Source organism: Stegodyphus dumicola, chromosome X1 (assembly GCF_044657685.1).
Source record: "Stegodyphus dumicola isolate Sdum_Otavi_A_Nest chromosome X1, ASM4465768v1".
NCBI classification, from domain to species: Eukaryota; Metazoa; Arthropoda; class Arachnida; order Araneae; family Eresidae; genus Stegodyphus; species Stegodyphus dumicola.
The window spans coordinates 152,680,655-152,692,692 of NC_140780.1; the positions used below are offsets into that span (position 1 = coordinate 152,680,655).

General features: G+C 32.5%; 1 protein-coding gene across 4 annotated transcripts in view; it reads left to right on the forward strand.

The window, feature by feature from the left end:
• The window catches only part of Pka-C1 (Protein kinase, cAMP-dependent, catalytic subunit 1), a 581,879-nt gene that overhangs the window by 199,107 nt on the left and 370,734 nt on the right, over window positions 1–12,038 (forward strand). The window contains exon 1 of one of the 4 annotated variants that reach the window (XM_085808136.1): window positions 3,882–4,034. The exons of the other annotated variants lie outside the window; for them this stretch is intronic. The gene's annotated coding sequence lies outside the window, so the exon portion shown is untranslated. Of the gene's footprint in view, window positions 1–3,881; window positions 4,035–12,038 lie in introns of those variants that run through there. 4 annotated transcript variants of the gene reach the window in all.

A 12,038-nucleotide genomic window follows, 5' to 3' on the forward strand; every position in this document is an offset into this window, starting at 1 on the left:
TATTATTTAGACCTTTATTATAACTTCTCCTTTTCTATGTTCCTCGCCAGAAATATAAATCAGTTAAAAAGTATTTAAGCTGAGCTTTTTTGCAAGCACGAGACGTGCATTTTATATTCACGTTCTGATTTAATAAAAAGGTTATTTTAACCTTTTCATGTCTCTGTCGTTAACTTCAGTCACTGCTATAATTCGCTCCAAGTCTCTTAGGACTTTTATTCTAGTTTATGCTACTAAAGGAAGTCAAACTCTATAAGTTCATTATTAATAACATAAATTTTGTAGCTAAATAGCACGATATAGATAATTCGGATAAAAAAAGAAAATTTATAGAATTGAAATAAGAAAAAGTATTTAGATATTTAGATTTGATTTTTTTTTTAATAAAAAGATGTTTAGATAGCAGATGAATTGTAAGAAATGAAGAGAAAGATATTTTATAAGAAAATTTGCTGTTTATGTGGCAAGAGGTTTGAATTTAAAAAAAAAATCCTTTGATTACTATTTTTACTGATTTTCTGTACCTCTAACAAAGGTGATGCGTGTATTTCTTCCATTTTTCAGTCGTCGTGTCTACCTTCCCTCGATTTCTACCGAAAACTATGTGGAACTGGTATAACAAGCTTGGCTTCAATGAAGCCTGACACAATAACGATTAGAGGGCAAAGTTTATTGTTTTCTACATTCTAAAATATTCTTTGAATCGCCAAAAAAACATAATAAACAATTTCATTTCTTCGTTATAATATTTTCTGTTTTAACGTGAAATATTCAGCGAACCATGACAAAAGCTAAGAAAGGCACTTTGAGAGAACATTTATTGCTGTTCTTGCATAATCTTTTAGGGTAAGTAAATTTTTCCCACTTATTAATGTAAATAAGAAAATATAGGTATGTGTAAAACACATCTACAGAAGGTAAAATTTCATGAATTAGTTAATCACAAGATTCATGTTTACATAGATTGCGTTATTGTAACAAGTACAAAATCTAATATAATTTGCGTTTCTTCATTCATCTTAAAAATAATTAGATCTAAATACTAGTTTTGTTTGATTTATCGTTTGAAATCATGTTTTATGCTGGAGTGTTCAATTTATTATATCTTATTATTTAAAGTTCTTCTAGATTTACTGCAAGCATTTAGTATAAATTTTATTTGTTCTCTAATAAAACAAAACAAAGGAAGGGGTTAATGCTTTTACAGGATCTACTCTAGGGTTGGATGTTTAGTCTTTTATGCAAGCGTTTGTTTTATAGTCTGTGTAGCATTATCCTGTGAAATGTGGGCGCTAAGCTCACCCTGGACTAATGCATAGCATTATTCCTCTTATCATACATAAAGAGAGCAGTCTTTTGCTTTCGATACTAAATTTTGACTTGAGTTCAGTTAAAGGTAGTAAACTGATCAAGACGCCTTTTAATTTCCTTGATTAAACAGAGACAATAACTTTAAGGTGTAGAGTCATTAGGTTAATTGGAAGCAGAAAAGATGAAAAATATGCAACCGCCTTCGCCGGGAATCGAACCACGGACCTCTGGAGTACCGGCTCAGCGTGCTACCGTTACACCACGAAGGCACGTAAGGGAAGTGAGAGAAATACCTTATAAAAGAATATAATTTATATTTTGTTATTCTTTAAGAAATACACTTAATTCTATTTTTGCTTTTAACGTTTCTGTCTTAATATCAAAACATGAGCTCTCGTTAAAATCTGTCGAAATAATTGGCGACAGAGTGTTTCAGTTCAGAATTCGTTTGCTACTTACCTACACTCATGTCCATAAATTAAGGATAATTCAGAGTCACGCGGAAATCAAACTCTAAAATAAATATATCACCTGTAAAATCACTACACACATCTTCAAGAATCATATGCAAATTTCAGGAAGTAACCAGATGAAACCGATGGTACGTCACAATGACGAGAGTGTAAGAGAGTGATATATAAGGAATACAGGCAAAAAAGTAAAATTGTTCGCAGGCGCTTTATAAGCATTTCAGTGCAATAACCGAATAGTTATGACACAAAGGACGCATTTTGACGATTTTTTACGTGGTAGAATTATCGGCCGTCTGGAATGTAGGCGTACCCAACTGGAAGTATCAGACGAACTTGGAATTGCCCAGAGTGTCATCTTCAGGCTCTGGCAACGATTCCAAGATGATGGTAATGTGAGTAGAAGTTACAGCACAGGTCGCCCCAGAGTTACAACGCCGAATAAGGACCGGTATTTAGCAGTTACTGCCAAAAGAAACAAGCAGAGCACAGCCTTAGACCTGTCTCGTTAGCTCTCTTCAGCCACTAGTACCACAATTTCAAGGCAGACCGTGTACAGACGCTTAGGGCAGATTGGTCTATATGCTCGTAGACCTGTCAGATGCGTTCCACTTACTGCAACTCACTGTCGCCTGCGGTTAGCGTGGAGTAGGGAGCATGCATTGTGGACACCGCAACAGTGGGCTTGTGTGATGTTTTCTGACGAGTCCAGGTTTAGCTTGCAGTCTGATTCTCGCCGGAATTTCATATGGAGAGCTCCAGGTACCCGTTACCACCAAGAAAACATTATTAAACGACACCGTTACGGTGGTGCAGGTGTGCTCGTTTGGGGTGGAATTATTCTGGGTTCCAGAACTGACCTTCATGTTCAAATTGGAACCATGACAAGCCAAATCTATTGGGACATCATTCCGGAACAACATGTACGTTTGTTTCGGGGCGCCATGGGCGCACAATTTGTGTTTATGGATGACAACGCCCGTCCTCACCGTGCAAACATCGTAAGCGAATGCCTTCAATCGGAGGATATCACCCGTATGGACTGGCCAGCATTCTCACCGGACTTGAATCCAGTAGAGCATGTGTGGGACATGCTTGGCCGACGAGTTGCAGCCCGTCAACCTCCTCCTACATGTCTACCGGAACTTCGGAGAGCATTGCTTTTTGAGTGGTGTAATATCCCCCAAGATCAGATCGATAATTTGATACTCAGCATGCGTAGGCGTGGTACGGACTGTATTGCATCGTCTGGGAGACATACAATGTATTAACAATCATAGGTTTTTTTTTGTTTTTTTTTTTTGTAATTTGCTCCAGGAAGAAAAAATCGCTCATTTTTTTAATAATATCAAACCTATAGCATCTATTTTTGCTCTTTACCTTTTGTTTAATAAATAAGCTTTACAAATAAGTCAAATTTGTTTTGCTTCTAACTCTTCCTTTGCCTGATTTTGTATTATCCTTAATTTATGGACATGAGTGTATTTACTTATTTTTCTGTTAAATAAATAAAATGCGCAATAAGTAATTAAATAGATAGTAAATAAATTTACGATTTTTTTTTCCCAAAAAGACCGAAGAAATAGCGCACGATTTTAAAAGTGAAAAGATTTTCTGGTTTGTAAAAGGAAAGAGATAATAAATAAGTAGTACTTGATTAAATCGCTAAAATTAAGAAGGCAAAATTTCTTTTATTATTTTATTTTTATTTTAAAAAGCAAAATAACTTTCCGAAAGTTATGGATCTACATGTGAATGTTTTTTTTTTTTTTTTTTTTTTTTTTTTTTTTTTGTAGCTCTCAAATTCTTTAAACAGAAAATTAATCTCCTGTAACTTGTAAGTTCAGAAGAGTTTTGTTTTCAGAGTTTCTGAAACTTCATCGAACTTTATAAATGAAAAAAATCAACTCGCACATTAAGCAATTTTAAAAGAAAACGAATTTCTTCACCATAAAAAGCAACTGAATTGCTACCAAATGAAGCGCTTTGTCCTACCGTGAAATATAGCGGCCCACCCCTCCACTGATGAGGTCCCATCCCATTCGAACATTCACGTGACCCACCTCCTCATATCCCTTCTGCTCCTGCTCATCCCAGAGCATCACCTAGAAAGCGGCTGAAGCGAAAGCAGAGTAGCACTCGTGGCTCCCACTCTTATCCTTCAGTTCTTCTGAATCAACTTTTCTTCAGAACTCTTTAATAGAGGGATCCGAAGATAAATTCCTAAAAAGGAATTTCTCGCAGTGCTCAAAGGTTAGTAATTTTCACCTGTTCTGTAGTTACTCTAGAGGTGTATTGATTATTTGAAATGCAGTTGGAAATCGAAAATTTACTCGATCAAATCAAACTACTAATTCGCGCGCTTTTTACGAAACACGTGTTTGTGTTTCCGTACATTTTAGCTTTCAGACATGTCACTTAAATTTTGCGTGTGAAATTCTCAAAATTTAGGAAAACTATTTTGAAATATTGTCTTCTTGCTTCTTGTTTTTATCTACTGCATGTCCTCAAACGCCATATTTTGTGATTAAGCATTCTAGTATTCACTCGTAAATAACTTGTTCCCTACCCAAAAATTAGCCTGAAGTAATTTTTCAGTTTTAGGACTAAAATAATGTACTTAATTGTTATACTTAGAAATAATGCTAAAACTTTATTCAAATTTAGTATCTCAAAAGTCTGAAACATATCAGTCCATTTAACAGTTTTGTGTTCTATTACTGCAGTTTTTCCAAAAAAAAATCCTTAAATACGAACAATTGATCCGAAGTTAGAGAAATGACACTGCATAAAATTATTTTGAATGTTGAAATTAATATTTTTAAATACAGATGAGTAGTGTAATTAAAAAATTCTTTTTTAAAATTCGTAACGTAACGTTTAGCGATGTTTTCAGCCTTGATTAGGTTTCTTCTCCAATTTTGACCAATGTTGAATTAAACAACTTTTGTCTTTTTTTTCCTTAAAGACATGATATTTTTTTCTAAACTTTCTGACAAACATTTTGATAACATCTGCATTTAATTATCATTCAAAATTTTAAATAGAACACTTAGTTCTTAGTGGCACATCTTTTAACCTAAATCCTTTTTTTGTAAGCATTTAAGCACAGAATATGAAGTCTGTTTTTCAGATGTTGCCTTTCGAAATATTTTTTAATTAGAATATATATTTAAGAATAACACAAGTATGTTTTAACATAAAATCTATCCATATTCAGTTCTTATTGCTTCTTCATCATAAAATTTCAGTGATTGTTGTGAATGCACATATATACGTATATCTTTAAAAATGTCACTGATTCTTTTTTTTTTCTGAAATGTCCTTTTTATAAAAATGCTTGCGAAGACAAACAGAATTTTACATGGTATTTATTTATGCAATAATTTAATTGACATTTGGACAAAATTGATTTCCTTTAATGACTCTTATTAACATATATTAAATATATCTATAACATTATTTTGTATATCTTAAAAACCTGTTTACAAATTAGGAATTATTTTGCATTGTTATGTTACTTTTTTGAGTGCAAATTTCATTCTGAACAGGCTACGCTATTTTGACACAGTGCCAGTAGTTTCAACATTTTCCTTTATTTAACCCACGTCGAACAGTCCAATATCTTCGATTAGTATAATTGCTCCTTCTTCCACATTTATAACGATACTATAAACTACGTTAACGTTTCGTAATTCTCGCTAGGATATATGAATAAAATTTCAACATGATATTTTCAAAAGCAACGCACATAATTCGTTTAAATGTAAAATTATGTACGCTTAAAAAATCACATAAATAATTCAGACGTTAATTTTTCTCAATATAATCCCACAAAAATCTGTAATTTTGTAATTTAAGATACCTTAGATCGTTTTCGAAGTTAAAGACAAATAAGCCTCGAAAGTTTTGCTGTAATAAATTAGTTTGATTCCTAGATATGTATTATTCCAAATCTAAACGAAGTAACTACAAGCAGACATATAGAAAGTTAGACTTATAATTTTTTATGATCTAATATAATTACCCATAATCGATAACAAAGTATTCTTTGATTATATGTAATGATAAATTTAGAAGCTTGTGATTAGTTCTTCTTTAACTTAAATGGGCAAATTTGATAGTGGGGAGGTTGACATTTTGTTATTGCAATCAAAGTCGCTCAGATTTCTAGTATCTAAGAGATAGCAGCTGAATACCAATTTTAAATGCTAAGAAATGGAAGCTGAAACCACTTTTAAATGCTAGCTCTAGAACAACAAAGGTTGTTGATCAAAAGGAGTACTCGAAATTAGAAAATCAACTCATATTGATTTATTATGCAGTAAAATTTGTTGCACATTTGGATGCAGCAAATAAAGATGAGAGAATGTCAAAATTTATTTTCAGGCAAATGTTTAAGCAAATAGGCCATGAAAACAATATGGTAAGCTATTTAATAGAAAGAATAGCCGTGGGGTAACTTTCAAATAACCATATCCTTTAAAATTTCTCAAAAGATATCGACTGTTTCCTTGAAGCGCTAAAATTTAACTGAAAAGCACTGAAATTCAATAAAGGGCAAAGCATGAAATGTTTCAAAGCTAACTGCTCAAGAACTCGCAGTTATCTGGTTATGCTCCAGAGAGAATCTCTGTCAATTTCGTAGTAGTTACTGCATAGCCAAAGACAGAATAAAGCACGCTGATCTTCGCAAATATGCGGGGAAAGATGTATCTTCTGGTATCATCACAAGTGGGCGGCTTAGTACAAACTGGTTAAACTAAAACGTGCAAGAATAAGTGGATGATTTTAGTCGTTAAATGATGATAACATTGATGCGAAATGTTGGGATAGTTTCCTGTTGAATTTAGGTAGCTGCTTTAACCATATTTTGAGAAGCAGTCGTACGGAAATAATGCATTAAATAAATCTAGTACTTAATGAAACTAATATGAAAGTGCTTCAAGCATTTGAAGGAACTTTCTTACGAAATTCTGTTAAAATAGAATGTAAATTATACAATTATTTGTCAGATGAATGCTCTTTTAATAAGAATTTTTATTTTCAAAGTTTTCAACTTAAGTAATAAACTTTCTTTCTCATTTTGTATACACATTCACATTTATTCCAAAACTGATGAATATATTTTTGTACCACAAATGCAGTTTGACATCGTAATTCCGAAGCCTTCTGGTGGGACATTTCAATCATTTTCGCGAATGTGAATTCTTTTTTATCAAGATATATTTTAAGTGAATTAAGGATGAATTGGATTGGATTATTAAATTATGGCAAAGCACACGAGGGCTATCTGCCTAAGGGGAGGGATGCCTTCGTGGAGGACTTTCTAAGGGAAACTGGCTCCTATACACGTTACACATGGGCAAAACCACGAAAACGCCCATGCAGCCAGCCCGTTCGCGGGATTCGAACCTCGGACCGAACTATTAGTGTTCAGCGTCTTTACCACTTGGCTGCTGGTGGGCTATGTGAATTAGGTAAGCTAATCTTATTTAATTATGTCTGGATTATGATGTCCGCAATGTTAAGCATTTTACTTTCCATTTCTCAGTTTTCTTTAATTCGAAAACAAAAAAATGCTTGGAGGAGTATGCAGCGATAAAAATAATCTTCTACTCAATACAAACTTTTATTTTTAAATTTCTTACACTAAATCTATGATAATTACTTGATTTATTCAGTTCCTGCCATTGTCAAAGAACTGTGGCGCAGAATAGCCAGTTTGACACAAGCATTCAGGTTAAAAATTGCCTGTGGCTCTTAACGTTTTTATATAACACAATTTATTGCGATATGGTATCATTCCAAATTAATTTCTTTACTCTGGTAGAATCCTTTTTAAGGGTAGACAGAAAAACGGAAGCATTAAAGCGATTTTCTGTAGATGTATGAAAACTATTAAAACGACACCAAGCCCGGTATTAATATGAAGACATTACGGAAGCAAAAAAATATCTCGTGTCAGTAGCTGAATTGGCAGAACATTTGTCTCGTGATCGTTAAAGTCATGAGAGTTTAGGATCGCGGCAGACACTTTACCGTGACGTCCAATAAAAAAGAACCCCCTTTTAAAAATGTCTCTTGTCGACAGAGCACACGAGCTAAGACTCCTGCCACTGTTCGCTAGAAGAGGGTAAAGGCGCCAAATCCACATCGATGTGAAAAATTTATGGAAGAATAAAGATTGCTTTACTCTAAAGAGCACTTATCTTGAGTTCAAACTCTTTTAGCTAAATATCGCTTACGGAAGAACCTTTAATATGCAAATATTGAGTCTAAATTCTTTCTTAATTTGTTAATATTCCACATAATTTCCGGCAAACTGAATTTATAGCTAATAGTAACATTGATTGTCAGATTTCGTTTTGCCAATTATTTGTTCAAAATTCATTATAATACATGAATTTAGCTGATATCTGCCGAAAACTCTTTTCTTAGCTTGAACAGTGCTTCCAACAGATATTTAATGACTACAAAATTTTCTGAAACGAACTGAAAAATTCTGCTAAAATATAGTAGCGGTGGCTTATAATGCCATTCTTATAGCACTAAGACCGAATTTACTTTTATCATCGCAAATCCGATATTTCAAACTTAAAAAAGAAAGTTACTGCATACGTAGATTTCCTAAAACTTGAGTCTTTGTGGCAACTTAAAAAGTTTTGCGTATATAATATTTATCTACTATTCTAATCCTCGGAGAAGAGTTTTCCTCACGTTCAGCTCATTTGATTATTCTTGGTGACTTTTCAGATGAAATACATTTAACTGAAATATATGCCATAGGAAAAGAAGAAATGTGGTACTTTTACGTATCGAATCTCTTCCCTTATCAATTCATTTGGCTGCTTCAATACATCTGGATTTGCTATAAAGCGTGCAAATCAGTATTTAAGTAGTTATTCGTAAGAGGCTTGGATAGAAATATATTTTTTTGGAAGCGAAGTGGGGTTTTCTGAGAAAGTTTTGGTTTGCGATTTTTGCGTGGACAATGAATAAGCAACGGTTTTTTGAGATTCATAATCTCCTTAGCCTAACAAAAGGAAAAAAATTTCCTGTCTTACTTATAATTTTTGCAGAAAAAGATAAATATTGCTGTATTTATTATAACTGCCGGACTTCTTCGTGAATTATTAATAACAAAACCTCAAAGTATATCTGCCCAGGGAAAACTACTTTCACGGAGAAATTTTTGAAATAACTGACTTTTATTTTTACTATATTTATAAGAATATTTAAAACTCGTGTAATTTCATAGTTTTTATTGTTTCTTTGTATTTTTGACTTGCCTTAAACAATCTGCCTTAAAAGCTCTTTCGTTAATTTTAGATCTTCGTAAATTCAAAACGAGCAAACGCACACCCCTGCGAACGTTATTTGTAAAATATACTTGTAGGATATGCAAAATTTCTACTCCATCTCACTCTCACCCAAAAAAACAATTCTCAAAGTAATTTGCACTATGTTCAGATTGTTGCGTTTAACCCCCCCCCCCTGATTAATGCCTTAGCTTTTCAGTTCTCTTTGTCGATGAAAACTGAATCCACTTCTATCTTCTCAGGTTTATAATTTCGTTTGCTAAGCAAATGCCTATTAAAACAATGTTATAAAATATAAACAATTTTCTGATACAATGAGATAGATTCTTCGTCAAAAGGGTCTTTATGGTATACATTTAGAGTATAAATTTAAGCAATTTACCACGTCGTACAGAGCTAAAGCTGAATGAGATAAGCATGTGTTTTGAGAGAAACGTACCGCAGGTCACATTTAAATTGCAGAAATATAAATTTTCATACAAAATAAGGAGAAACCCTCCGTAGCCTGGTTATAATTTTTTCCGACCAGCTCACAACTAGGATACGATTTTTAAACTTTTAAAAATATTTAATTGAAGCGAATAAAGTTTAATTGAATGTTTTTAAAATATTTTCAAAGATAAAGGGAATAAAGTTTGTATTATACTATTCTAAACGCAGTATACTATTTCAGTTTTAAATTACTATCCAGGCTTTAAATTTTGTCAGAACTTTCACCATATTTATTTGCTTTTGTTAATATTGTTATGATCGGCTTTTTGTTTGGATATAATAGATATAATTAGAAGGGTATTGTGTCCTTTGATTAGCTAGTGGTTTTGATTATTTCAGTCTTTTTAAGTACGAATGATATTTTCTATTTTTCTAAGTTGCATTCCAATTGAACAACTATACTTTGGAAACCGAGACTAAACTTGATATTTCTTTCATTACTTCCCTGTATTTTAACTTTTCAGAGAAGTGAACTGCTGTTTATCTTTATATATTCTAAAATTTATATTAGTTGGCTTATATCTTTGTGTCGTTTTTCCTTCAATATGAAATCTATTAAGATTCGCTGTATTTTGTCATAGTGATAAATTTGGATATTCCGACATTCTTCATTTCCGATTTAAATTTTAATTTTAGAGAATACCGGATTATTAGATAATTAGATTTTCCGGAGTCTCGAATTTTAAAGAATTCTTGAAGTGACTTCGTCATTTAACTTCTTAGAATCATTCAGTTTTACCACTGTATCTAATACATCTTCAGACTTAAAATAAGGAAGGTACATTAAAATACTTTTATCTTATGATAAAAGGCATCGATCTCCTCTACATATCCTTTCACTATTGAAATGTCAGCTGTTTTGTGATTTCAGTTCCTTACATTTCTTCCTACGTCTTGTTTTGCCGTGAATAAATTAACATAATTTCCGTTTCTTTACGTGGAATTTTATAACTCTCTGCTTGAGTTATGTACTTGTTTGAGATTTCCATTTGGAAATCTATATCAAATCAAAACTGGTAGACTGCATACTTAGAGTTACTGTTAACTAATAACTTTCTGCTTGAGTTATTGAGTTATGTACTTGTTTGAGATTTCCATTTAGAAATCTATATCAAATCAAAACTGGTAGACTGCATACTTAGAGTTACTGTTAACTAATATATGCAAAGATTACTCACTTTTTTTCTGGTGAAGGTCATCGAAAGTTGATTTTTGTTACATATTTCAAAGAAAAGGTTTTCTTCTGAAAGTATTCGTCATATCATTTAGGTTAACCGCTTAATAATTTTATTTCGTATTCCAATTTTAACGAGAATATATTTCTTAGAAGGCGCAGTTTGCTGGAAAGACGTGTTCTTTTGTATATTTTCTTTAATTAATTTAAAATTTCTTTCGCTATCATTTTTATTTATCAGTATTTCGTTATCATAATTTCAAATTTCTTTTGTTATTGATAACGTGTTTACGTCTTTTGTATTTGACTGACACAAATGGGCTTGTGCGGTTTCATCTATATTCATTCTTTCAGCAACGATTTCTCCTAATACATCATTCGAGAATAAATTCCATTAAGCCTTCCTTTATTAGCATTCCGACTTCGGACTTTCATAATTAAAAATAATTATTATATAATTTTATAATAAGTTATTTATTTTACAGTTCATTCCCATTTGATTTTCCTGTGCTATTCATGTAACAAAAATTGCTTTTAGTTAAATATTTAGTCTCATTTAAAGTACGGCTAATAAGCTGGCAAAAGATTGGGCGCAAAAGCAAAATTTGAACAAAAACGATATATAACAATTGAGTTCTTGTGACTGCTATATATTCAAGGGTACGATAATTTATGGTTTAATTGTCTACATCAATAAAGACAGGAGAATTAAATAGATCAGCTTGCAACACTGACATTTTTGTGAGTCAGCGGCAGATACTGTCTGCCCTAATTGGCTACAAGTTGTAAACATACACTATGGTAATAAATATATGTGATACTTTTGTAAGTATATACCATACTGAGCACCTTAAATAACGTATTATTACATTTAACTTTCGCACATCATGGTCAGAGAACGGTGACAAATGGCTGAAAAGTAGTAATTTGTTCTCTGTATTTGCTCCCCAACAATGTGCGAAAGAACAAAATGCCGGAGACTGGTTCTTTCCTTCTGAAGCCTTCCTTCTGTTTAATGAGTATGGACTTTATATAATTTGCCTTAAAAAGATTTAGTTAAAATACGGTTCCAATCGTAGCACATAACTCCTGCATGCTCATAGAAAATAATTAACATAACGTTAACTCAACAGGTATGCTACGAAAGGCATGCGTGAATCCAATTTAAAACGCAGTCCTAATTGTTCGCCATTACAACCACATATTTTTTTATCATGTGTCTTGAATTATTCTGCTATTACTGCTAAACTGATCAGAGCTTTGATTGAA